At 43.9% G+C, this 27,610-nt stretch overlaps 1 protein-coding gene across 1 annotated transcript in view; it reads left to right on the forward strand.

Moving 5' to 3' along the window:
- The window catches only part of clstn2a (calsyntenin 2a), a gene marked incomplete at both ends in the record, with an annotated part of 199,105 nt that overhangs the window by 79,068 nt on the left and 92,427 nt on the right, over nucleotides 1-27,610 (forward strand). The gene's annotated exons all lie outside the window — the stretch shown is intronic.

Here is a 27,610-nt window from a genome sequence, read left to right on the forward strand (position 1 = left end):
GTAGGCAGCTGCACTGTAATGAAACAAAGTGACTTTTCATGCATTGAAAAGGGAGAGAGGAGGGTTTTGAGACAGGCAGCGCTCTGTACCTCATTGGAAAATGGCTGAACTTAATCGCCACTCTCTCAACCACTACAGACTGAAAAGGAAGATTGTACCCCTTTTAAGACTTGTCAACATAGGCGTGCTAAAGAGATTCACGCTTTCCTAGGCAAACACTGTGTTTGTTTAAAATTGCCGGAAGGTAGCAAAAGAATAAAGAAAAATAGAAGGAAAAAATAAGAAAACAAGACATCAAATAAGGTTAAGTCTAGGAAATAGCATTTTTGATGTCAAAAATCAGCATCAAAGCCCGCCTAGATCAGCCACAAAGAATGACGGTGTGGCAGAAGAGACTGGAAAGCGAGTAAAATGGCATGCATTGAAACGGCCGCGACTACAGTGCGCCCCTCGGCAGAGCAAAGGGAGCGCGGTGCTAATTATTTCGCAGTCTGATTTATAGGCCGCGTGTTGGCCGTGGCAGAATCTTGGCATCACAGGTGGCCGGCAGATGAGAATGCCGTGCCGCTCCATACTGTGCTGCAGAGTCTCAACGGGGGTGGCAGGTGATATTTCTCGCCCGCTTTTCAGCACCAAGACAACAGACAACAAAACATGGAAGGTGGCTACCAAGGCAATGCTCACAAACACTGGGCCCGAGTAGAAACCTTCCTCAGGCTAAATCCGTCATCCTCCCTAATTCTTTTCTCTCTCTTTTTTTTTTTGTCTATCTCCACTCTTTCTTTCTTTCTTTTTTTTCTTCCTTCCTTTCTTTCTTTCCTTCTTCCTTGCTCTATTATTTTCTCTGTTCGCCCTATTCATCTCTCTGTGTCTGTATCACTCTCTCTCTCTCTCTCTCTCTCTCTCTCTCCCTCTCTCTCGTCTCGAGTCGGGGCAGTGAAGCTGGTGAGTTATGCAAGTGACGCTTTGTCATCAATCCTGTTTTTTGTTTCTCTGGAGAAAGGTGCCGTTGGACGGGAGGGCATTCTTTTGGCTCCACATTAATTGCTGTGCGGGAACATGGCCCTAGTTTGATAAGTGCTTCTCCTTCATTCGCCCACTTCATTCTTTTTTTTTTCCGGGATGCATATTTTTTCTTCCTTTCTTCTTTGCTTTTGTCTTTTCCATGCTGCAGCCACCATGCTTTGATGTAAAATAACGATGATGATCCTAAAGTCGATGAAATATGCTGAGGCAGGCATCCAGAAGATGAATTGTTATTTCTGGGAACAAGACTTTCTCCTGTAGGGAGGAGAGTGTAGGTCTTGTAGTAGGCACTGAGCATTCTCAATCAAATTACCATGAAGAATGACTATGGCTCCAGTGCGGAAAGAGAGAGAGAAAGAAAGGGAAAAAAGGAGCTTCATTTACTAATTCTTGCTCTGGACTCTGGTTACACAAGCACCCTCTCCTCCACCACCCTATTAATCTCTATCCCAGAATGATGTACAATGGCATATTGTTCTCTCTAAACTTTGCCTCTCTCATGGCAGATTATTGAACAGAAAGGAGAAAGGAAAAAGAGACAGAACTGGAGAGAGAACTGGAGAGAGAATAAGAATAAAAAGAAAGAAAAAATACAATATGAATGGATTGAGGAGCCATGCATGTGGGATAGATTGCAGCTGAATGGAGGCGTCTGCCACACAGATATTTTACTGGGCATTGTGTTGTTGCTGAATTCCTGCAGTCCCTACTGGGCTTTAGGCTCTTCTTCTTCTTCTTTATGCCTATTGCCTGCAGTAATATTTACATTTGCAGAATGACCGACTTTGGTTTCCATCTCAGTGCTTTATGTATTCATAAACGAAGGGTATGGATGTATAGTGCTGGCCCATTGCTAGTGTTTGTATGTTACAGAAAGCCTGCTTAGTTATGCATTCAGTCAGGTTTGACTCTGCTATAGCACAGACTTGTGTGAAGGTCGGACAGAGCGTTGGGTTACTGATATTCTCAGCTTGTCAGAGAGGTACATCAGGTTATGTGATATTTTGTCATGTCTTGCATTGTGAGTGCAACATTGAAAAAAAACAACATGGAAACAAGATAATGTGGACTTAAAAGTTGTGACATTATGTTGTATGTCACATTTAATTATATTCCACGTTAGACAAATGCATGAAAGGAGGCAAACGCTAGTAGAGTTTTAAACCAGTGGTCAAGCTCTCAGTCCATCTGGTTATGTGTGGAGACACCACTTACCCTCTGCATCCGAGGGTTCACAATCAGGCTTTAATAAGCAGGCTTGGGTTGGCAATACTCACACCGCCTGAATGGCAACATTTCAAAAACAATGCCGCGCATACGTCACTCTAATGGCTACTAGCGGGAGATTGAGGGACTTTGCGGTCTGGGGGCGTGCCCGCTCCGCTCGATAATAATAATTCAACTGACGTCGGCACTGCCATCATTTATATTTCTGCTAATTGGATCTGCCTGTTCGCCCTCCAGATGCTTTTGTGTTTTCCTTTTTTGTCTTTCTTTTCTTTCTTTTCTTTTCTTTTTACAAATGATGGCTGCGGTGCTTGCAGGCAAGCCCGTTAATTACACGTGCAGGTTTTCAAGACAGAAGTCATTGAGTTTCGGGATGCTGTATTTTTTGGCTGCAATGCACCTCTGGGTAATTTTTTACTAGAATTCAGCAAAAGCAGGTGTGTGTACCGAAGATCTGGGTGTAATTTATTTGTATGTGTTTGTCAGTGTGTGTGTGTGTTTGTGTTTGTGTTTGTGTTTGTGTTTGTGTTTGTGTTTGTGTTTGCGTTTGCGTGTGTGTGTGTGTGTGTGTGTGTGTGTGAGAGAGAGAGAGAGAGAGAGAGAGAGAGAAGAAAAAGAGTGTGTGTGTGTGTGTGTGTGTGTGTGTGTGTGTGTGTGTGTGTGTGTGTGTGTGTGTGTGTGTGTGTGTGTGTGTTTGTATGATTGTGTGTCAGCGTTTATTCTAAATAGTTTATGGAATTGTTTCTCTCTGTGTTGTCTCCCCTCCCATATTGAAAGAAGCCTGCTGTAGAGTGTGGTGGTGCTACCGTGTTATAATTAATTGTTGGCCCAATTAAGTTGGCCCTTCCAAAACTGTATAACATTCCCCTTGAATTTCAGAAGCATTGATTCCCAGGCGAGCACTATTCGCATACTTCGAGGCAGTTTTGCATATTTCATCATCCGTTGGGATCACTTACCAGCATACTACATGTCACCCTGTTAGTTCCGTAAGCTCCCCGAGACTTCTATAAATATGACAAGCTGTCACTGTCGCATTTCCGTGTGCACCACAAACCCCCCCTCCACCCCCCCCACCCCCCCCCCCCCCCCTCGCCCCCAGGATAAGATGAGTAGGTGATAATTGAAATTGCACCTTGCACCTGAGACTGGAAGAGCTGTTTTTCTTTTGTCATTTTCTCCCTTTCTTCATTGTTTGGGCTTGCTTCAGCCAGACCTTCCATCTCCTCCTTGTACCAGCTACAGTGACTGCTATCTGTACAGTCAGTGTCCAGATTCCCCCAGCCTCCAGTAATGGATGCGTTCACTCCATAATAGTCATTATGTAAGGGATTTATCTCTTAATATATTGAAGTGCACTTCTTGGTTGTATTTCATAGCAGCATGGTTCTAGACAAGAGACCAGCTAAGAAGTGACGAGATCTGGATCTGCTGTATGTATGGAGAGATAGAAAGAGTGGTTTGATGTTTTGCTTGTTTGGGTAGATTAGGTAAAGATTCCTGATGCCTGTAGGATTAGTGTAACAATTCCATGCAAACACCCTGGAGTGTTCCCTCTGGAGGGAAAGACAGGAGGCAGTAGAGGAGGATGCAAGGTAAGACTGAACATGGAGGCGGAACGCACACTGTAATGGAGAACAGTGAGTAGTGCTAGATGCTAGCACCCATGCTTTTTAGCATCCTTGCTACTACTCCCTCATTACAGGTCTGAGGGTCAGTGGTGGTCCGTCAGGGCCTTCAAGGCCTTCTCTGCTGGCCTAAACATCATCAGAAAATAAATGTAATAAAATCAATTTAATTTTAATATTTTCTTTTCATAAATATGAATTAAATTATTCCCCATAGTCCATTGTCTTCATTTCATAGCTTCCAGCGATGTTAATTTATGTTAGAGCTTTCATCCAATCATATTTCAGCTATCATGTGTTGCCACGCTCCAAGAGATCTTCCCCGAGAACAGAAATCTTCCCTGAGGCCTTCGGAATTCACATTGAAGGCCCGTGTACATCTGATTGGTTATCACAACTGGCTGTTTCAGTTCATTTAAGTTGAATGAACTGAAACAGACAGTTGTGACAACCAATCAGATTTTGAGTTGGCGACATTGGGCCTTCTAGAAGGCCCGGAAGATTTCTTTACCTCGCGTTGAACGTGACACGTAAACGTCCTTTGATTGGATACTGAGGCAGACCGGTGCAGTGCTTCAGTGCTCAGTTTAGCTGGCTAATGCGAAAACGACGTACATCGGTTTCAATGCTTATTATGCTAGTTGTTTCAATTGGTAAGACTAAATATAATTACATTAACCAGCTCAAATAAACTAGTTTACACCAACTTGATAATTCCAGTTTTTGATACAATTACAACGCCATTTTCAAGACGGAACTTTCAAGAAAAACTGGATATCGTGAGGATGGGAAGTTTAATGAAACTGCTTTGCAGGTGGGACAATGCGATGTTTAGTGGACAAACTTGTTAAAGCTCACATAGGCTACTTTCGGTGGACTTAATAAAACTTTGTAGACTAATCCCTGAAAATCGCCTTTTATTTTTAAGTTGTGACAGTAATGTCCAAGCGATCATATAACTGAGAGTTTACTACTCTTAATGTATTGTTAATACGGGTGTATTGATTTTAAATGCTCCGGAAATATTAATAAAGTCTGTTGTACTCGACTATGTTAAGGTGATGCAATGCTCACTTATACTGCCTTTCTGTATAAATATAATGGTTCGAGAGCCATGGCGTCGTAATGATGGTATTAGGAGGTGGATTCACTCAGTTTAACATCGTGTAGGACATCGCTGAAGGCCTAGTCGTGAAATGCACGGACCGCCACTGCTGAGGGTGCATGTTCAAGTCCAGTGTGAGACTGTACTTCTTACAACACAGTTAAGACAAGGAAGATGTTCAATGTTTATATACAGTATGAGGTTGACACATATAAGGTTGGCACATAACAGCAGCTCACGTATATTTATAGCTCCTCTTCTGAGCCCTCATTTAGGACTTCATAGTGAAGTATTAACTAAACTCTTCCAGACAATCTGAAAGGGAGACCAGAATTGTTCAAGCTGAAAGACATGGAGGCCATGCACAATAGTTTAGATAATGGAATGTAAGTTTCCATCTGATATCAAATAATAATATATCAAGAAAATGAATGTTCAAAGGGCTCTCCGTACTACTACTGCTACTGCTACTGCTACCACTAGTACAGCTACTACAGCTGCTACTGCTACTGCTACCACTAGTACAGCTACTACAGCTGCTACTGCTACTGCTACCACTAGTACAGCTACTACAGCTGCTACTACTACAACTACTACTGCTACTACTACTACTACTACTACTCCTACTACTAGTAGTACTACTACTGCTACTGCTACTGCTACCACTAGTACAGCAACTACAGCTGCTACTACTACAACTACTACTGCTACTACTACTACTACTACTACTCCTACTACTAGTAGTACTACTACTGCTACTGCTACTACCACCACTTTTACTGCTGCTGCTGTTACATTTGCTCCTACTATTGATGATCATTTAAATTGGACAATTAACAATAGTAAAACAATGGGGAAAAAGCAAAAAATCCTAGCCACAATAAAAAAGTGGGTGCATAATAATTTGTTATGAGTGCTCTCATCATCAAATATGGATGGGTGCCTGCAAGAAAGCCTCCCCCACCTGAGCCTGTAGAAGCCATTCAAATTTTATGCGGCAGTAAGGCCCCCTGATCCCACAGGTAAGGGATGCCATATGCTCTACCGCTGCACACCTAAGCACCACCGACGTCAAACTTCATAGACAAGAGAGCATGGTTGAATGGTAATAAAACCAGTATGCAAAAGATACTGGAGATTAAGCAATTAATGGATTTTTAGGCTTCTTGTGTTTTCAGCTTGTGTTTTATTGCCATTGCAACTTTTCAGTGTTGCATTTTCAGTGTGCCTCCAATAATGTATATTGGTGTGTGTGTGTGCATGTGAAAGATAGTGAGAGACCCAACTACCCTCCTTCAGCTTGGAGCCCATTTCCCCACTGAGGTTGCTGATCAGAGTGGTGTAGTGATGTAGTCATCTCCGGCTTGGGGCCTGGAGCCACTGATCAAACCACTCAGGTGTCTGCATGAGGGATGAGGCTGATGCGGGAGACGGAGAGAAAGATAGAGAAGCGAGAGAGAGAGAGAGAGAAAGAGAGAGAGAGACAAAGAAAGACAGAGGAGGGAGAATAAACCCTTCCACTGAAGAAAAAAAATACAAAAAGAGAGAAAAAAGAAAGAGGGAAAGAGGATAAAAAGGATCACAAAAGCTTTCCCTTTCGTTTCCTCCCTCCCTTACTCTCCCGCTCTCTCTCTCTCTCCCTCTCCCTTTTCTTTTGTTTCCTGTCATCTTCCTCGTCCTCCTTCTCTGGCTCTTTTGTGTTGGGCTTAATCTGTGTGCTGGTTCTGACTGCGAGGCGAGACGGGTCTGGACATGAAGAGGGGTGCTGCACATCAAAGGGCCCTTGTCTTGGGGGGACGCAGCGATTCAGACGGGGGCTCTTGTGTGTGTGCGTGTGTGTATGCTTCAAGCGGAGGCTCTCATGTGTGAGAGAGAGAGAGATAGAGAGAGAGAGTGTGAGTGTGTGTGTGAGAGAGAGAGTGAGTGTGCGTGATTCAGGCGGGGAGACTCTCATGTGAGCCAAAGAGGATGAACTGCAACTCTCAGCTACTTCACTCAAGTCGTCTTTATTTTTTTTTCCTCTTTCTTTTTCCCTTTTGTCACACTCTCCTTTCTTTTTTTTTTCTTTACTCACCTCCTCATCTTGTAGCTTGCCTAGGAGCCAGTGGAGATGAGGAGATGAAGAGAGTGCTGACTGAAGTAGGTCAGGGCCATCTGTTTGGAGGCTGAGAGAAAAATGAAATGAGAGGTTTAAGGAACGAGAGAGGGAGAGAGAGAGTTGCGGTGAAAGATGGGCAAGTCAACCTGTGTAGTGGCATTTTTTATGCAGGGCTGGAACGAAGGGTAGAGCAGCGAGCCATTTGGCTTGTCAGTAACTCAGTAAGGATACAATCAGTGAATGTTATATTAATGAGACACGGAATTCTCCTAGATACAATAATAGTGCATGCTTTCTGTGTTTGTGTTTGTGAACGAGAGAGTGTGTGTATGACGGTGTTTTGCCTGTGTGTTAGTTCATCTCCTGGGATGTTTTTCCAAATTATAGCCACAGATGGTTCATGGTGTGTCCCTCTCTCTGAAGCACTCTGTCGGGGGGGTTACTGTTCAGGTGGGGAGGATGTAATCAGTAAGTTTAGGGTTAGGTGTGTGTGTGTGTGTGTGTGTGTGTGTGTGTGTGTGTGTGTGTGTGTTTGATTGTGTGTGTGTGTGTGTGTGTGTGTGTGTGTGTGTGTGTGTAAAAGTGTGAGTGTGTGTGTGTGTGTGAGTCTTGGTGTGTCTGTGTGTGAACATTGTCAGCACATATTTGGCATGACTACCCCTCATGGCAGTCTTTACTTAGAGTGGGGAGCACTGGAAACAAAGTGCAGACACACACACACACTTGTACGTCACAGTTCGGCACAGTGTATCGCCTGCGGTGATGAAGCCCAGAGCTGAGCAGCTGGAACCTCCATGGCTAGAGCCTTGGACAATTTCCAGTGGGTTTAGCTTTAGCATCAGCCCAACTCTCCACTCCAGTGCTCTGTTTTAATTTAAAATGGACGTCTCTCTCAGCAGGCTACACGAGAGGCTAACCAGCGGGACAGGAGGGTAATTATGAATGGAGCCGAATGGAATATACTGTATGTGCCTCTCCAGCTGAGAGAGAGAGAAAGAGAAAGGAGTTTCGCAATGTCTTATGAATCAACATCTGCAGTCACACATTGTGAAACACAAGCTAAATTTCTTAGACTGCGTCCACACTAAGCTGGGTGAATTTGAAGTTATGCAAAAACGTTATCTGTCTTTTCACACCAAAACGCATAAACCACAGAAGAGCTTGTTGTTGGTTGTGTCTGGAGCAAAAACCTTTGTCAGTGCCATGGCAACCATACGTCATTATTTCTGAAACTCTTCGTTTTCCCTGTCCACACTGCAACAGGGTTTTTGGTGTCGGGTTTACCAGGTTAGTGTGGACAGGACCTTAGTAAAATGTAACTGGTCTGTTTATTTAAGTTTAAATTGAAAAAAATATAAATGCTTTCACAAAACGTTCAAAGAAAAGGTGTTTACAATGAATTAAGACACTCCGAATGTAGTCAGATATGGGCCTAATTTGGGCTAGATTCACCTACAAGCAATAATCAGACCCCCTAGGATTTTGCGGTGTTGCAATCACAACTATTAACGCAAATTCAATTAATCCCAGTGAATTCAGCGCGGCATTGCAATTTCAACCACAACTTTCCCGCAAATTTGAACAGTCATCGTCGACTCCAACAACTTCCTCCCTTCCGCCTTACCCGTGGGCTACACCGAGTGCAGATGCAGATGCCTCGCGGACATAGATAGTTCAGAGAGTGGATTTTTTATTTAACAGGCTACACTGGAAGCGTTCAAGCTGAACCAATAACTGTTTTGCCTTCGGTATTGATTTATTTTATCCATCAAATAATAATTTCATATATTAATTTAAAGTCGTTCAATTTTAAGTCATCCATTCTTCAACACTAGCTGCTACCTTATCTTCAAACATCTTTAAGCAGTCCTACTGATGGTAATTTTGTAATACCAACAGGTGCACTTTGTTTTGGATAAGTAAAGCCTATTTTGCTGCATCTTTTGTTTTGCATGTTGGTAAGTTTATTTAGAGGACAATTTCTCAGTGGTATTGTTCTTTAATGAATGTTAGTTCATTAATTACTTATTCTTCAACTAATTACTCAATTATAATTGAGTTTAAACAACAGGCACTTATGACACAGCAGTGGGGCTACGCAAATTAAAACCATGTTAAACTCTAAAGCTATTACCGTAGTGAGTTTTGCGAGGGTGTGGAGTCTGATTTTCTTTCTTTCTTTGAGTCCAGAGTTCAAAGCTTCTTCTGCACCAGGCCGCTGTTGGGTGCAGGTAATCAGCTTCCCGCTGAAGTGATGTCATTGTTGCAAGCTTTGCATCATGGAGCCCTGGCAGTCCATTCACACACACACACAGCTTTCATCTTCTCAAGAAGAGGATGAGGCGAAATGTCAGGCTCCTCTCCAGGTCCTCTGCACACCCAAGCCCTGTGCCCTCCATTCTGCCCTGATGCCTCTGCCTCAGTGTCTTTGTTGAGGCCCCCTGAAAAATTTACTTCCACAGCCGTACGAGACTCTGAACAGAACTGAGAACACAGCAGTTTCATTTCATGCGGCGACTTCAGGTTGCAAGGCTGGTGGGTTTGTATGTACTCGTGTCATGTATATATATAAATATATATAATATGTCCACGGCACCTTCTGTTTGTATGTACTCGTTTCACTTATATATATATATAATATGTGCGCAGCACGTTCTGCACAACGGCACATCGAGAAAAGACAAATTTGTACTCTTACCTGACAAGTATTGGAGCAACCTCATGGTTTAATTTCATCTAAACATTTCAGCAACATGACCACCATGTTTGTGCTTTATTTTTCTATTAGACATTTTTTCACTTTATTCACAGTGTTGATTCACCTGGAACTTGTCCATTGTATGGTAACTGTAGCCTGATGTCATCTGAACTACTCCGCCTGACCTGGTGGACCAAGACAACAAGTCACGTACCACGTTCTCTCTATCTCTTCTCTCTTCGCACTCTGATGGGAGCAGTGCTCTTCTAACCCCGTTCTTCTAGAGAGCACACTCTTTTCTCCACCTGCTTGGAATAGCAGGCCCTTGCTTTCCCACCTGAACGTGCAACAAACTCTTTGTTTTACGAAAACGACTGCCTAAATCGTCTCATTAGCCAGGAATGCTAACGGAATCGAGATAAACAAGCTTTAAGGTGACAACAACTTGGCACCATAATCACACAGATCACATTGGCCTCAACATAGCCACACACACGCGAAGAGAACAGTTTGCGCTTTACATAGGTTCATCCTCTTCATCTGACATGTACATTCACGGACATGCACACATATGCACTTGGAACAACAGTGATTTTACAAAGGAACTCACACATATTCTTTCTGGCGCACAGTTGATAACACAAGCTTTCGCACTCACACACACACTTCCTCTCATTCACACACACTCCCCTTTTGTTCATTAGTTAGTTACATTTCGTTAAATTACGTAATGCAAGTTATTAAACAGAGTTCCAAATTGGTAGTTTAGTATATGATATGAGACTGATACAATAGATTGATTCATGAGACTGATTTGTGATCTTTATTTTGACCACTGTGGTTGAACATCCCCCCGATTGGGGATGATGCCTATCCAATCGGATCAGATTGTTGTTGGTGTTGTTGTCAGACTAGTACCAACATTATCTCAATGAGCAGCTGGGCATCGAAGCTCGTTTGATTCCGTTATTCTGTCTTTTCCTGTTTAAAAAGATAACTTATCAGTTCCTTCGTAAAGCTCGTTTTTGAAGACAGCACCGATGTAGCCTCAATGCTGCCCATTACCCATACATCTGTGCGGCAGCTTCCTCTGGCAACTGCAAATCAAAACAAAGATGGCGGACCAAACTCCGCTGACGGGCGTGTTTTGCATGTACATTTGTTGGCGTTTCTCGCGTACATTTTTCAAAAGTTACCAAGAAATATACTATCCGATAACACCGTTATTGTTACCAGCAATAATATCAGCACGTAATATCAGCACGTAAGCCCATAGACATATATAGATATATATCTACGTATATATGTCTATGCGTTAGCCTACGTTAGATAGCCTAACGTTCTTGCAGCAAACCAATGTCACACGTTACCGTAAATGCTATCTTAAAAAGAAACCAACGTTTTTTTTGGAGATGCCTTCACCCGAAAGACATGTCTTGAAATACACTTGTCTATTACGGCATCAGGCATCAAGGCAGCTACCTTCCATTCCAAACCATTATCTTGGTGGCCCTCGTAAGGAGAGTATTACTATTTATGCAAAATTGCACCCAAATGTATTCGGCGCCCGCTCACAAGATAAGGTACCTACATTATTCTGGTGCCTGTGTGAGGCTAGTGCCTATTGTACGTACAACTGTGGAGAGGCCAATTTTGGAATACAGTAGGAGAAATATATATTTTCTCTAGACTTTGCTTCCAAATAACCAAAAGTTTAGCATTGTTCGCTCTTATTATTTCAGGTGTTGCATTTCAGTGGCAAACATCATACCTTGAACACATTCTGATGTTTTTTGAACCACTGTAATAGTTTCCTAAATGTGAAACATTTTACGGCAACATAAGCTTGGCTGGTTTCATTTTTCTGAGAGAAGACTGTAAACCACAGAAAGATTGCTCATCAGAGATCACAGTGCTGATTGCATGTTCTGAACATAATAGTGAATGTGCAATGCTGACTGTGGTAAAGAAAATCCATATTTTCAGTCAATATTTGAAGGTCTGTATCCCAGGTCCATTGCTGCTGCTGCTCTCCAGTGTAGCTCAAGATGTTATTCTATAGACAGGCACATTCTGAGGCTGTGCTTACTGCAATGTTGGTTTGTGTGTGTATGTGTGTGTTTGTGTGTGTGTGTGTGTGTGTGTGTGTGTGTGTGTGTGTGTGTGTGTGTGTGTGTGTGTGTGTGTGTGTGTGTGTGTGTGTGTGTGTGTGTGTGTGTGTGTGTGTGTGTGTGTGTGCGCAAGAGAGAGTGAGAGATAGTAGAGAGGGCGAGAGAGAGACAGTGAATGCGTGTTTGAGTGCATGCATATGTGTGAGCTCGCATGTGTGTGTAGGTGACCACGTGTGTGTGTGCTATAGCCCTTGGAAAAACATAAAAGAAGCACACAACCAAACACATACACGCACATACACACATGTGCACACACACAGAAGCAAATGCACACAAACCAAAGGTTATTCAAATGAAAAGTTCCGCTAAAACGTATAAAATGTGTCATAAAAATACTGAAATTGTGGATTGTACACTCAACCAGCAGTTATCAAATCACTCTACATTGTAATCTGTTTCAAATGGCAATCACTGTGTAATCACACGGTGTGCTTCATCTTCTTTGTTGTTGAGTGCTTTTTAAAATAGGTGAACAGTGGACAATGTGTGTATGTGTTTGTGTTTGTGTTTGTGTTTGTGTGCGTGTGTGTGTGTGTGTGGGTATGCATTGGGTAATGCTGCATTCCCTAGAGGAAATACATCTGCCGGAACAGTATATTCATATTGTGAAGGATGTGTATGAAAAATCTTTTCTTCAAGTGATATGTGGACATCAGTTAACTAAACCGGTCAAACTTGAGGTTGGGATTAAAACAGGATGCCCGTGGAGCGCTGTGAACTTCATAGTGGCTCTAAACCATTGGCTGAAATGGCTATGCCTCCTCGCCCCGCCCAGCAGTACATCTCTGAACCCGGTTCAGGCCTTTGCCGATGACGTCCTCCTCGTATCAAGAAGAGAGGACGTAATTACAGACATGCTGTCATACATCGACCGCTTCCTGCAATGGTCTGAACTTGATGTTAAGCACAGCAAATGCGCAGTTTTCTACGAACGGCGCAGCGGTGGCAACAGGTGGTATAGGGCCAAGCATGACCACCCTCCCTCATTCACCTTAGCTGGCAGTGAGATTCGAGTCCATGCAAGGCACGAAACTTACAGCTATCTTGGACATACATTTAATGTGGCAGGTGAATGGCAGGAACAGGTGAGAGATATCTGCAATGAATATTCTGCCAGATTGGACTTGATAGATCAATGCCCCCTGCCGACCTGTATGAAACTTCAGGCAGTTCGGGACATAGCCCTCTCCAAAATCCAACACCTGTTTGCCAATGTGCACATTGCCAAAACAACGTTGAAGGAACTGAACAATAAAACAGTGCAGCTGGTGAGGAAATGGCTAAATCTCAACACACATACAACAAGAAGTATTATCTTCATGCACAAATCAGCGGGGGGGCTTGGGGTCCCTAACATTGAATGGATATACAGCCACCAGGATAAGCCACCTATTGCGTATGATAAACAACGACGACCCGACAGTCCGAACGATGGCCCGGGGTTCATTGCTACTGGACCTGAACAAACGAAAGATCCCCCTTGCCCTTCATGGAGAACCAAGTTTCCTGGGCTTCAGAAAGAAACCTAGCGGGAAGCTGGACACCAGGGCCACAGGATTTGGAGTGCGATCGGACTGGCCTGATTTGAACGATCTGTGCAACAGCAATAACATTCAGCTAAACTGGATTTACACAACAAGCCAAGAACAGGTAAGCGTCAGTGAGGAGCTCATCATGGACTCAAATGTCCATGCTGATGCGACTCTACACCATGACGAATCCAGCAAAAAGCTGAACAGCCGGACATGCAGGTATGAAATCCTACAACATTTACACACACAACAGCGCCATTACTGGGTTAACCTGCGCCTCCAGGGTAAGCTTGCATGCCTACAGTGCACGGACCCGGCAGTGTCACACTCGGCGCTACATAATCCAGCCATCAATGCAGGCATTTTAAAATTTGTCGTCAAAGCTAGGCTGCAAGCACTCCCCACTCAATATAATCTGTCTACATGGTTTCCAAAACGCCATGAACCATTCTGCTTGTTGCATAATGACAAACAATTTGAATCAACTGCGCACATACTGAACGGATGCCCCGCATTCAAAGGACTATACATTGCCCGTCACGATCGCATTGTTGACATTACAGCGATTGAATTACGCAAAACATATGGACAAAGCGCAATACACACACACACAAAAATACAACTGAACTGGTTCACACATTTAATCGATAACTCGTTAGAAACTGTTCTTAGAGACTCTCCAAATACTCCTGACATTGTTATTAGTGTGCTTGCCCGAAGGGAAGCACACTATTGTTCTTCGTTTTTTACTATTTTTTTTATTCTAGTAGTTTTTCTTGCAGCTAACTACTCCTCGCCCGATTGAGATAGAGACGCCGTTCAAACACCAAAACGTCCGGCCCGATCCGGTGCAAGCTGCTATGACTTTTCGTGGCGGTACTCCTTGCCACTCCTTTTTTATTCCTCTTTTTCCATCACCTTTTTTCTCCTTAGACTTGCATGGCAGAACTTTGAGGCATTATGACATCATAATAGGCTCATTAAACTGGCTTGCACCTGTGATTCACTGACAACTCTCACTGACACATGCGCACGGTTCCTCTTCTCTCTCTGTCCCTCTCCATTCAACTGTATAACTAGGAATATTAAGAGACACCTTCCATACCAGGGCTCTACTCACTCATGCATACTCACTCATGTTTACTCACTCGTGCATACTCACTCATGCATACTCACTCGTGCATACTCACTCATGCATACTTACTCATGCATACTCACTCATGTTTACTCACTCATGTTTACTCACTCATGCGTACTCACTCATGCGTACTCACTCATGCATACTCACTCATGCATACTCACTCATGCATACTCACTCATGTTTACTCACTCGTGCATACTCACTCATGTTTACTCACTCATGCATACTCACTCGTGCATACTCACTCGTGCATACTCACTCATGTTTACTCACTCATGCATACTCACTCATGCATACTCACTCATGCATACTCATTTGTGCATACTCATTTGTGCATGCTCATCCAGCAGGGAGAGCTGGAGAGCTGACACCTGCCCCAATTCCAAGGCACTTGTTCTCTCGGTCATGGCCGCAACAGAGCAAGCACACTCTCGCAGTTCGTTCACGAAACGCATTCTAGTTGTTGATGATCTTTTAAAAACTATTGTGATTCTGGAAGTGGGTTGTTGTTTTGATATGTATATGGACCTGTGTTTCTCTGAAAAAATGTTAAAATACCAGCCATTAATTCATGCTCTGTCAATAGGTGGTTATCATACAAAACTAGTTGTTCTAATCTATGGTAGCCTTGGACATGTACATCGACTCTGTGTTAGAGGTTTGCAAATTGCTGGAGTTAATAGCCAAATACTGCTCTGTGTCAGCAATCATAGGCAGCCTGCATATATGGAGAAGGCGCTGCCATCTCTACCCCTGATATGACTTTTTTTATTCATCTACTGATTCATTTGGTTGCAAATACTTGCACAGTGTTTGTGTTGTTGTGTGAATCATGGTAAGGCTCTTTACTAATATTTGGATGCTGTGGTGTTGTATCAGTATTGGTCATTCCAAATAAATGAATCAAATGTGTGTGTGTGTGTGTGTGTGTGTGTGTGTGTGTGTGTGTGTGTGTGTGTGTGTGTGTGTGTGTGTGTGTGTGTGTGTGTGTGTGTCAAAGACAGAGAAAGACACAGAAGGTGAGTGAAAGCAACATGACTGGTAACTGCAAGGCAACAATCATAAGAGGTTAGCAGCCACGCGCCACCAGCAATGGCATATTTACTGTCGACTACCATCTCAGGGGTCAGTAGTCCGACACAATCCCCATTTCTCTCACCCACAATACAAATCTGCGGTGGCTATGTGGGCATAGAGTGCTGTGGCTCCAATACACTTTGTCAAATTTAGCTAAGTGCTCCTCATGGTCCTTTAGTTGTTGCCGTGTGTGCTCATAGACAGGAGTTCATTCGGAGTCCTGGCTCTGTTAATTCGGAAACAAACAAAGTGGCTCAGACCAAGCCATAAACAATTACAGCCAATCGACACATTGCTCCAGAAGCATGGAAGAGAGATGAGGGTGGTGGTGAATTGGCTGCTAAGCAAAAAAAATCAGCAACCTTTCACCACAATCAAGGACTACTCCTTTAAACACTGATTGCCATTTGAGTGGGGAGACCCTTCCGGCTGTGTGACGGCTTCCGTGCTTGGCTGTACGATTGTATGTATGTGCAGATTTATGCTCGTAAAAAAAAAAAAAAAAAAAACTATGATCCGTTCTGATCTCCATCTGTGGGCCACGGGTGAAGGGGATTGGTGGGTTCCCAGTGGGCAAATGATTGTGAGATGTGAGATGTGAAAGAGAAGAAGGAGGAGATGAAGGAAAAGGAAAGCATGAAAGTAATCTTGGGGTTCAAGATTGGCCTTTTGGTAAGGCTGAAATCCAAAGGGCTTCCATATTGCTGGGTTAGTCTTAAGGCATTTGCTGTCCTTGTATGTTCTGATTTACTTTCCAATCTCTCTCTCTCTCTCTCTCACGCACACACATACTCACACACACACACACACCAACTCTTATTCTCCCTCACTTTGTCTTTGTATACTTTTTTTCTCACTCTCTCAATCCCCCTTTCTCTCTCTCCCGCTCTCCTTCTCTCTCTGTCTCTCTGTCCTCTGTTAGATTTCGTAAAACAATATCATTCTTCTGTTTCTCTCCTCCCTGTCTCTCTCTCACACACACACACTTTAATTCTCCGTCGCTCTCTCTGTGTCCCTCTCTCTCTCCCTCTCTCTTGCTCTCTCTCTCTCTCTGTCCCGTTCGATTTCATTAAAACATCATTATGCTGTTTCTGTCCACTGTCCTCACTGCCGAAATCATCTTCACCAATTGATCTCCACACAGCTCCTGCTACTGTTGCTGCTGTGGAGCTGGTGTTGAGACACACACACACACACACACAAACGTCCTTGAATGCAGATGTGCATTTCCTCCAACATGTCCTTATTAGGCACAGGGGGAACGCACCATGTAGACTGTGCTCTGCTCTCAGTCTGCAGCCCTGTTTCTCTAGCCTGGCCATTACCAGCCTGTGACTCCATTTCATTCCGTCTTTCAGTCTGGGCCAACCCAATGCATTTTGGTTTCCGAGATCGGCGGGTGCTTATCTTGAGGTTTAAAATCATTGGAGTTCCCTTAACCAATCAGCAACGTTTAGTAAGCATTCGGTAGATTAAACTCTTCCCAAAGCCAGTTGGGAGAAGAGCTACGACGTCCTTTCCAATCATAAAACTTACAAGAAAATACTCTTGTTCTCCTTTTAATTTTCTGATGTTCTCGAGAGTTGAGACAACTTTTCCGATAGCTTTTCGTGTCTTTTCCTCCAAGGCAAGTTTTGCGTCACAGCTCTGAACTGTTCGCTGATTGGTCCTGCAAAATTTTGAGTTCTGGAGACGATTGTCAATGGGGTTGGGCCAGACTGAGTATGAGCTTGAAATCAATTCAGGCGGAAATACGTAGGCTGGTGTCACCAGGCTACTGTTTCTCTTCCAGTCACGCGTTTGCTGTTAAATGTCAAGCAGGAACCAACTGTTGCATCTCGCTTCCTCTGAAAGGTTCCTAGGGAACTTGTAATAAAGGAGACCCATGAAGGGGAATGGCGTGCAAGAGCGCTTGTGCTGTGCTGGTTTAATTCAACTAACATAGACGGGTATCTGTCATTATTACTGACCTGGGGAGTCGTACAAGAGTATCATTGTGCTGAGGCCAATAGTATTTGTGCTATCAAGAAGTCAACTAAAATGACATTCTTAGTTAAGATGGTTGTGGTGAAGAAAATGCAAAATATTGGTTGTTGCCTGAAAGAGTAACAATTTTTCAACACTCTCTCTTATGGGAAATATACCCATGGTTAATATTCATCTATAAGCTATTGTGAGCAAGTGAACAAGGAAGGGAAAAGGCAGAACAAGGATGGCTCAAGAAAACATGCAGCTGACACGGTGCCACCTTTTCTCAAACACTAATCATTGAGAGATGGCCACAGAGGCTGTCTCTGCTGTTAGAACAAACAAAAACAAAATGTTGTTGCGCTACAATGAAGTGTTCAGTGACAGAGAGCCTATCATTTTGAATGCTGTCTCTCTCTCTCTCTCTCTTTGGTATGCTGGTCCACAACAATGCTTGGGGGACTAAATCCAGGGCAGTTATAACAGCAGAGACGCTTTCTGATGCTTCTGAATAAACATGATCAGGGATCGTTAAGTGTCTCATACTGCTGTAAGAGAAGGGAGGAAGCTGTGTGGCCTATGAGTTGGAGGGGGTGGGGGTGGGGGGGGGGTTGTTTTGTGAGTTGTGTGTTTCTCACTACAGCAGCGCAGCCTCGTAAGATTGACATCGCCCTCATCTCTGTGGAAAGGTTGGACGACCTGCTCAAGGATAGAGCATTGACCCAAGGCGTAATGCGTGCAAAATGACTTAATGAAATGTGTAAGGCTGGCAGCCCAATCCAATCTGCTTTTTCTCTCCCCTCTACTGCTCTCTCTCTCTCTGTCTTGCTAACCCTCCCCAACCCCACCTCCGTCGCGCTGTCACACGTTTGACTTGGCGATGGCGGTCCTGACAGGCCAATTAGATGGGTATTTGCATATCTCTTTCGTCCCGTTTGCCTTGTTCGAGGAGGCGTAAAATGGGCTAATAACTCCGTCGAACCTGCGTTCAGCCGGATCCGCACGGAGCACATGTAGACTCTGACACTGATGCACATCCCCCAACCCCCTCTCACACACACACACACACACACACACAAACGCGCACAGAGCCTATGCAGGAGGCGTCTTTTGGATTCCAAATGACACCAGATATATGGAGAAAGAGCTCTCCTTCCCACCCCCCTTCTCTCTGCTTCTCTCTTTTTTCCCTATCTCAACCTTTCTCTCTCTCTTTATACATAGAATTTGTAATGCTGTTTCTCCAAGGTCTCCAGGATTGACACAGGAGTGTTGTACTGTGCTTCGAGGCAAATCTCACTAATGGTTGGTGGAGAGAGAGAGAGAGAGAAACAGGTAGAGTGGAAGAGAGAGAGAGGGATAAAATGATGTGTGGGCACACATAGATAATTACAGCAGAAGTGTGAGTGACTTGGTGAGATTGTGAAGAACAGAAAAAAAACAGAAGATATTGAGTTCAGGGTCAGGCTGGAATCTTTTTTCCTGCCTCTGGAGAGATAATCTTTATTTAAACAGGGAGGTGCAGAGGACACTAAACACTGGTGAATTGTCAAGGACTGCTGGGCCAGACGCTCAGTCTCTCGCTCGCTGGCTCCCGACTTGACTATGCCGTCATGGCAGGGGCCATGGAGATCGGGACAAGGGTATGTGTGTGTGTGTATGTGTGTGTGTATGCATTTGCTGTGTGTGTGTTTGTGTGTGTGTGTTTGTGTGTGTGTGTGTGTATGTGTATGCATTCGTTGTGTGTCTGTGCCTAGGTTGATGGTGAGGGTATGTGTCTATAGGCTTGTGTGTGTCTGTGTTGGATGAAGGCAAAGTTGTGTGTGTGTGTGTGAGCAGGAGGATGGAGGGGAGTGTGTGTTATGAAGTGAGCCTCCATCCCTCTGCCTGTTGAAATATTCATGGCCCCTTGTAACATTACAAAGGGCATGAAAGCAGCTCGTGCTCTCATCCATAATACAAGTGTAATGGACATTTATCATACCATTCCCGTTCTTTTTCTTTAAGGCATCACACCTTAAGAGCACAATGTGAGAGAAAAGAGCTTTAAGCACAAGTTTAACTGTAGTGATTTAGTTTTGTCCTAAGATCATCATGCTGCGATATATTTTATTTTTATTTTAACAATTTTAAACGGTTGCAGAGTCCAACGTGTATTTATTTGAATTCTGCACAGGTTAAAGTAGTGTGCCTGTCTTATTTGTATTTTTCTTTATATTCCCTATCAAATAATAATCCTGTGAAAAGAACTTTTTTTACATGTCCTGGGATATGTGCAAAAACATTATGAACCACCGTGACACATTTGACATAATTCTCTAAGGTTTTGGTTGTGCTATCAGCACAAAAGCTCTTAATCACTCTATTCCTATGCACAAATAAATGGCCATCTAACATTCATGAGTGTAGTGCCAGTGTCAAAAGGTATCAATGGGAGGCCATATTACTCTAATTGTCACCGACCTTAACATTTAAAAGCTAGGTAAGAGAGGACTAGGTACAGGCGGGTTGATGTATTTTTCCTTAGCTTGTGAATAGATCAACCAAAGAAATGATGGGTGTTTACGCTGTCCTACTGATTCTGTGACTGAGAGATGTACATACCAGGGCCTCGTTTCCCGATAACGACGTATCTTAACGGCCTACGTGGATTTTGGCGACATCGTAGACCCTTTTTAGCGTTCGGGAAACTAGGCCCTGAACATTTCACTTTGTTTAGGTACTTTTCAATCGGTTATTTTATCTGTCAGTAATTAACCGGAAGGAAAAGCCTTTAAGGTTTATGGCATGAATTCAAGAAGAAACTGATATTATTTATTCTCTGCTTCGGTGCCGTAGACTTCAGGGGGTTAAGCAGTCTTTCAAGAAAAAAACATAACAACAATCAGCCACTCAGGCCCAGGAGTTAAAAGTAGCTTACCGAATTGAATGCTTTAAGAGCCTCTCCGCGGTAATCGAATGCACTTTTTCCAAAAGACTAATGACCGAGGCCCTCCTGCCATGACACTACTATCTGCCGTCTTCAAGCTGTTTTCCTTTCGCATCAGCAACCTCCCCATCAAAATGAATCAAGCAAATAGAGGTCCTATGAGGCATTGCTGTTCTGTTTAAAAAAAGCCTTACCTTTTTCGAGAGGGAAAGCTTTTCCTCTTCAGACCTGAAAGGGAAGAGGGGTCAGTAGAAAATCCCTTTTGTCCACTCTCCACCCATCTCCTCACTCCCACCATTAGTGGAGAGATTGCTGAGAAAAATACTCTCTATTTACCTTCAGATCGTCTGATTGCATCAGCACATCCATCAGCTAAGAAGGGTTTTATTTTGCAGCTGTCAGGTATTGTGTGTGTGTGTGTGTGTGTGTGTGTGTGTGTGTGTGTGTGTGTGTGTGTGTGTGTGTAGGGGTGGGGTGTTGTGCACTGATGAAAAGAGCAGAGGCTACTCAGTCAACTTGCCCCGGTGAAATAAAGGCCAGTAAATACAAGAGCTACATGAGGATGTTATGCAAGTAGCTGATGACGGCTTACTCACTTACCCCACAAAAAATGCAGTCCCATTTGGATGAGGTCCCCTTTTCTCATTCTTCTATATCTGCCTGCTGGGGACAAATAGGAGGGAAGACTCAGAGGAATGGCTGCTAGATTGGAGCCCTCCTTGTGGTCTAATCTGAGGCTAATTACAACGCCCATATCTACTCCCCCTCCTCATTTTTAACGTGTGCACGTGTGGACAAGACAGGGTTTGGGGGTCAGTTGCGGCGGTGTAATTATTATAACGGACTCATTTCCACCCCATTACCCTCCTTTATGTCGTGCTTAACATTTTGTAATTTGATGAGCAAATGATCGCAGAGTCCCCGTGATGAACGACGCCGAAACTCTCTGGAAGTTGCCGTCCATTAATATGGCAGAGAAATGCGCTGTCAACCCCCGCCGTACAGCAGTGGCGGAAAAGCTGCAAACTTTACTGCCATCAAACTTTACTGCCACCCCTCTCGCCTCCATACAAGGGGTTTGGCAGGTCTCTGTTGTCTGGCTTTGATGGTTTAATAGGAGAGCTTCAGCTGAGATTGTCTTTTTCCTCTTTTGAGAAACAGCACAGCTGTATATTTAAATTGACACTGATGTGTGTCAGATATAAAGGTTTCCTGTATTCACGTTCTCAAACATGTTTTCTTTTCGCCATCTGAAAGCCATTGTTAAGTTTTATTTACTGATGGGAGGGAAGTAATTTGACTAAGAATAGAACAGACCAAGAACACAAGGAAATACTAATTTGAAAAATGATGCATCGTGGATGGCTGTTGTTGGTCCTAGTTGATCATTCGTCAGTGCATATGAGTCCCTACAACCCAATCCAACTCCATGCTTCCTCCTTATTTTTTGCTACAATTCATGAGCTATTAAATCCTGTACCTTTTGATGAATTATTCCATGCATCTTTGGCGCATTTGCCTTTCCAGACATAATTTGTCAGTGGAGCTTTTTGTGAAAGAAAAGAGAACTTTCTGTTCAATTTGCCCTTGGTCACACTTCACCAAACCTGCTTTGAAAGTGGTGGGATTGACAGTTGTGCGTTTGAAAGGCCCACAGAGCAATGTATTTGGGCGTGTGAATGGCCGACAGAGCAATGTATTTGGGCGTGTAAATGCATCAATCAAGCTGGGGGAAACAAAGCCAATGTATACTTAACAGTGCTTTTTGTCATTCACATTGTGAATGGGTCAGTTCAAACTGAAAGGAGCATTGTGGCAAATGTCTTTTTTTTTTTTTAACCTGTTATTACAGAAATGAAAAGCACGTCAGGCCCAGACAATTTTTGTTTCACGTCTGGATGACATTGACATTTGGAAAGTTGCCGTTGTCAGGCAGCTCAAGCTGCCATTCCTTTCTGGAAGCCTTGAAATTCATTTGGTCTGTGGCTTAGTGTGGTGGATAAAGTGGGTCCCTGGTGCGACTACCTGCGACACTTATTCTCTCCTGAGCATTCCGACACTTGTGACTCACATGACCTTTCCCAGTGCTCAGTAACGAGGACCCTGATTTATTATTATTTTTTGGGGACAAAAGGTCACGCCATTTCGGATTGCACTGGAAAAAAAATACGAAAAAACCTGGGATTGTGTCACCTGTCACACATGCTTAGATGAGTTGACAGCTACAGGATGGTAATACATTGCGGAAAAAGTCTTGGGAGCCACAACCCGTCTTTGGCAGCAGATGTGCTGTTCATTGCAAAGCCCATAAAACAAAAGCTTTCTGTGAACTAGTCTGCGTTAGAACCACTAAGGCCCCCCCCCCCCCCCCCCCCAAGGCATTAGATAGAAAACACACTCGCCCTGATGGCATGGCTGCTCTTCCAGCATTTTTGAAAATCGGTTTACGGTAGCTTAGGAGATGTTTGCTGAGGACTGCATTGTTTGGCTGCCCAACTGCACCCCACTTTTTGGTATCCCTGGGGTTGTCAAATGTCCAGGAGAAGTGACAGCTGGCTCAGAAGAGCGCCGGAGTAAACTCCTACGATATTCATGTGGAGGTGTAGGAATTTGAGCTGGAGAGAGAAGAGCGGGGAGCGTGTAATTCAGCTGCGGCGTGTAATTATTCTCTCCGAGTCGTAATTCACGCTAATCCTTCTGTTTCCCCTGACGCCCCGGTTGCTATTAAACAACCTAGAAAGAAATCCCACAACAAAGAACAGCTTTTCCACCACTATCTGTCTCACGGTGGAATGTACAGTCTCTTCATTTCTCTCTCTCTCTCTCTCTCTCTCTCTCTCTCTCTCTCTCTCTCTCTCTCTCTCTCTCTCTCGCTCTCCCTTTCTTCCTCTGAGCCAAATCTCACTCTCTCTGGCACGTCTTCCCACGTGGCTTCCATTTGTTGGCGCAGCACAGAAGTTTTTATTGGTGATCAAGACAGACGGTTGCTCATCAGTAGTCATCTCACTCCAGGCGAAGGAGGAGATTTAGGCTCCTTTAGTTTTAATCAGGCACCAGCGAGGGCCACTGGGAATGCGCCGGACTCCAATACATCAAAAGTATACCGCCATCATGCCCGCTTGGAATGGATTGTAATCAATGCAAAATGAAAAAATACAGCATATCTGAGGGGAAAAAATAAAACGTCTCGATTGCATCATGAGTTGCAATCGCACCTATAACAGTGCAGGTGGAAGTGGAAGTTGTGCAAGCAGATTGATTCGGTATCTAGGCAATGGTGAAAGCTTGCTAAAAATAGATCCATCCAAAGCATGCTTTCTTCAAATTAAGCCATGCATGCTGCACAAAAGCTGGAGCACGAGGCCTGGTGAGAGATAAATTGAAATGACCAAGCACAGCCATTTGGTCGCCTCAGAGACAGGGAGTGTGTGTATGTCTGTTTGTGTGTGTGTTGTATTGCTGTGCCTGTATGTGTGTTTTGTCTGCGTATGTGTTTGTGTGTGTGTGTGTGTGTGTGTGTGTGTGAAAAAGAGAGAGTCCTGTAGATATCATGAAAGGAATCTCCCTCTTGCTGCCTTACTGGTGTCTGTATGTGTATTTGTGTGTGTGTGTGTGTGTGTGTGTGTGTGTGTGTGTGTGTGTGTGTGTGTGTGCGTGTGTGTGTGTGTGTGTGAGGGGGGGGGGGGTGTGTGTGTGACCCATACAGATGTTTAGAGGAGAACCTGTGCTCCTAGCCAGCTGGAACAAACCAATATACCTGACTAATGGAGTCATCCACACCAGCACTGTTGCATTATGGTGCATTATGAGGACATTTCAAATTTTGGCTCCAATTGAGGTTAAATGTCATTACTGCAAAGTATTTTATATAAATGTATATAACCAATCACTAAACAATTAAAAAAAAAATTGTATCCTTTACCCAAAGTAGATATTATGACATCATGTAGTTATTCGAGAAGTTAATTGTAGACTAACTATAATTTAATAAAGTATCTTTCATAATCATGGGGCAATATTAGTTTTTAGACAATGGCATTGGAGTACCTGGGCCAGAACCATCTTGGGAAGAGCTGTCTGTTTTCTCTTTCATCTCATCTCATCTCATCTCAGTGTTTCAGAAATGAGACGCTCCACTGAGATGCTGGGTGTGGAAATTGGTGAGGTGCCCTGTGTGCCTGTAGCGAAGGGAGAGAGCAGACACCCCAGTCTGACCTGACCCTGGGTCTACAGGGTGCCAAACCTTCAATCTGACCACTGGTGGGAGTCTGTAGTAGAGCATTACATGTGGTAGCATGCTGTGAGGCTGAGTACTGTGTGACTGCTATTTCTATTACGAATTTTGCTTTTTGAATTGAACAACCCTCTGGTTGATTTTTGTTTATTTTTTGAAAGTATTTTTGTTGACGTTGCCGCTTCACTTTTTTTTTAGCACTGTAAATACTAAATTAGCACAATATTTCACCATATTTCACATTGCTATCTGTGTTCCTCACACCCTCACCAACAACCTCTGTGAGTCCTGGCCACCACCATCCTGTTGTGGAAGTGAGTAATAAGGCACATTTTTCACCAATTGTGACGGACCAAGACAAGGGTTGCAGTCAAACTGTGGGATTGGGCAAAAAGCTCAGACACAGACTGAGGGTTCAAAGGGAAATGTTTGAATATACTCTTCAAAATATCCGTGAGACCTCCCCGAAATTAGCAGAGGACAGCATTCAGCAGTCACAATTTCCATAAAAATACCTATTAAGCCTCTCATTAAACAGAGGATACAATTCAGCAGTCTAAATAAGTAAAAGCTTCTATATGGGTATAGGATTACAATCAGTAGTTCACAAGGTCTACATAAATGCACAAACCCGAGAAGACCAAACTCAAAAACCTGCTGCCAAGATCCCTACCCTATTAGGTATCTGTGCCAGATCCGGGTTGGATCCAACCGAAGGTAGCAGCAACCATCTGGGAGAGGATGAGCTCTCTCTTCCTCTCTCTCTCTCTCTCTCTCTCTCTCTCTCTTTCTCTGTTTCTCACTCATTCTCCCTCTCTTATCCCTACTGTCTAACTGACCCCATACCAGCCCCGTAGCGTGTTGGGGCAACCCACAGGGGGCACTAGGGAAGCTATTTTAAAGGGATAGTTCGGTTTTTAAGACATGAATCTGTATGGCTTCCCCGTCACCAGTGTCATGCAATCATGCATCACTTACCCCCGACAGCGTCCTGTGAGCAGAGTTCTCGTCCAGTTTTGGTCAAACCGAAAGTAGTCCGGCAGGTTTACTAGACCCAGCAAAATAAAAAGTTTCTCTTCCCAAAACATCATGTGTTCAAAAGAGTGATATATTTGCATCCCAAAAACATTGTAGTGGAAAAGGTCACACCTCGTTATCACTTGGCCCTATTTTCAATACGCTCGATAATGCAATCTCACAGCTAGAGTCTACCTGTTTGATTCGCGAAAGTTGATTCCTGTGATGGACGTTTCTCTCAGGCAACTTTGGTGAATCAAACTTTCGCGAATCAACTTTCGAGAATCAAACACTACAATGTTTTTGGGATGCAAATATATCACTCTTTTGAACACATAATGTTTTGGGAAGAGAAACTTTTTATTTTGCTGGGTCTAGCAAACCTGCCGGACTACTTTCGGTTTGACCAAAACTGGACGAGAACTCTGCTCACAGGACGCTGTCGGGGGTAAGTGATGCATGATTGCATGACACTGGTGACGGGGAAGCCATACAGATTCATGTCTTAAAAACCGAACTATCCCTTTAAGTGTGTCTGCTGCCTGCTGTTTCTCTCTCTCTCTCTCCACCGGCCCCTCTGGTCCTCTCTTTTAAAAAGCACCCCCCACTCTACTCATCCATCCTCTCTTTTCTGTTTTCTCCTCTCCCATCCTCTGCTACGTAAGGCCCTGTACATAATTGATGGACAAGCAGAGTTTTTCCCTTTTTTTCCCCCTTTTAAAAAAGCCCATCCTGAGATGGCAGTGGGTGAGAGTGAAGCTGTCGCTCTCTGCTCTGCTGCAGGGGACACCATGTGCTCCGCGAGCACTCAAGAGGCCACTCTCCGTTTGGTTCGCTCTTTCAAGCATTTTGAAAATATGCTGAACTCTTACTGAAGTCTGTAAGCCCACAGTACACTTTAGTAAGTCAGCCAGCTCACGCTGTACAGTAACACAGTCAGTAAGCTCTCATCATCCAGTAGAAAGTCAATAAGCTCAAATTACACAATAGAAATCACTAAGCCCACATTGTACAGTGCAGAGTCAATAAGCTCATAGCATCGGCTTCGTCAGCTAGCGCAGGATCTCACAGTTGGATGCATGCCGTGCCTTGACCCCATTCTGATAAAAACAAACTGTGATATTTCCATCAGAGGGATTTGGGCACTGTGAGGGACTCAGGCATAAAGTAAGGATAAAATATGGATGGGAAGTAGCTGAAAAAAAGAGAGAGTAGGTACACAAAGTTTCACCTCTCTCTCTCTCTCTCTCTCAATCCCTCTCTCTCTATGCCCTTCTTTATCTCACTCTCTCCTTGTATCCTACTCTCTCACACATTTCTCTCTCTCTCTCTGCCTGCCCTTTTCTTTCTCTTTCTTCTCCCGTATTCAAAATTCCTGTGCCCTTCTCTCTCTCTCTCTCTCTCTCTCTCTCTCTCTTTCTCTCTCTCCCTACCCCTCTCCTCTGTGAGTGCCTGCTCCTCGGCGGCTGAGATCTCTTTATGTGGTATTAAAGTTTCAGGAGTCCCAGGGAGGGGATGAAAGGTGAGGGCTTGGGTTAGCTGCACACCCATGAGCCCAGGGTGACAGAGTGACATTAAAGAGAGCTGGTGTGGTGTGTGTGTGTGTGTGTGTGTGTGTGTGTGTGTGTGTGTGTGTGTGTGTGTGTGTGTGTGTGTGTGTGTGTGTGTGTGTGTGTGTGTGTGTGTGTGTGTGTGTGTGTGTGTGTGTGTGTGTGTGTGTGTGTGTGTCTGTCTGTGTGTGTGTGTGTCTGTGTGTGTA

The sequence above is a fragment of the Sprattus sprattus genome (genome assembly GCF_963457725.1).
Source record: "Sprattus sprattus genome assembly, chromosome: 4".
NCBI lineage: Eukaryota > Metazoa > Chordata > Actinopteri > Clupeiformes > Clupeidae > Sprattus > Sprattus sprattus.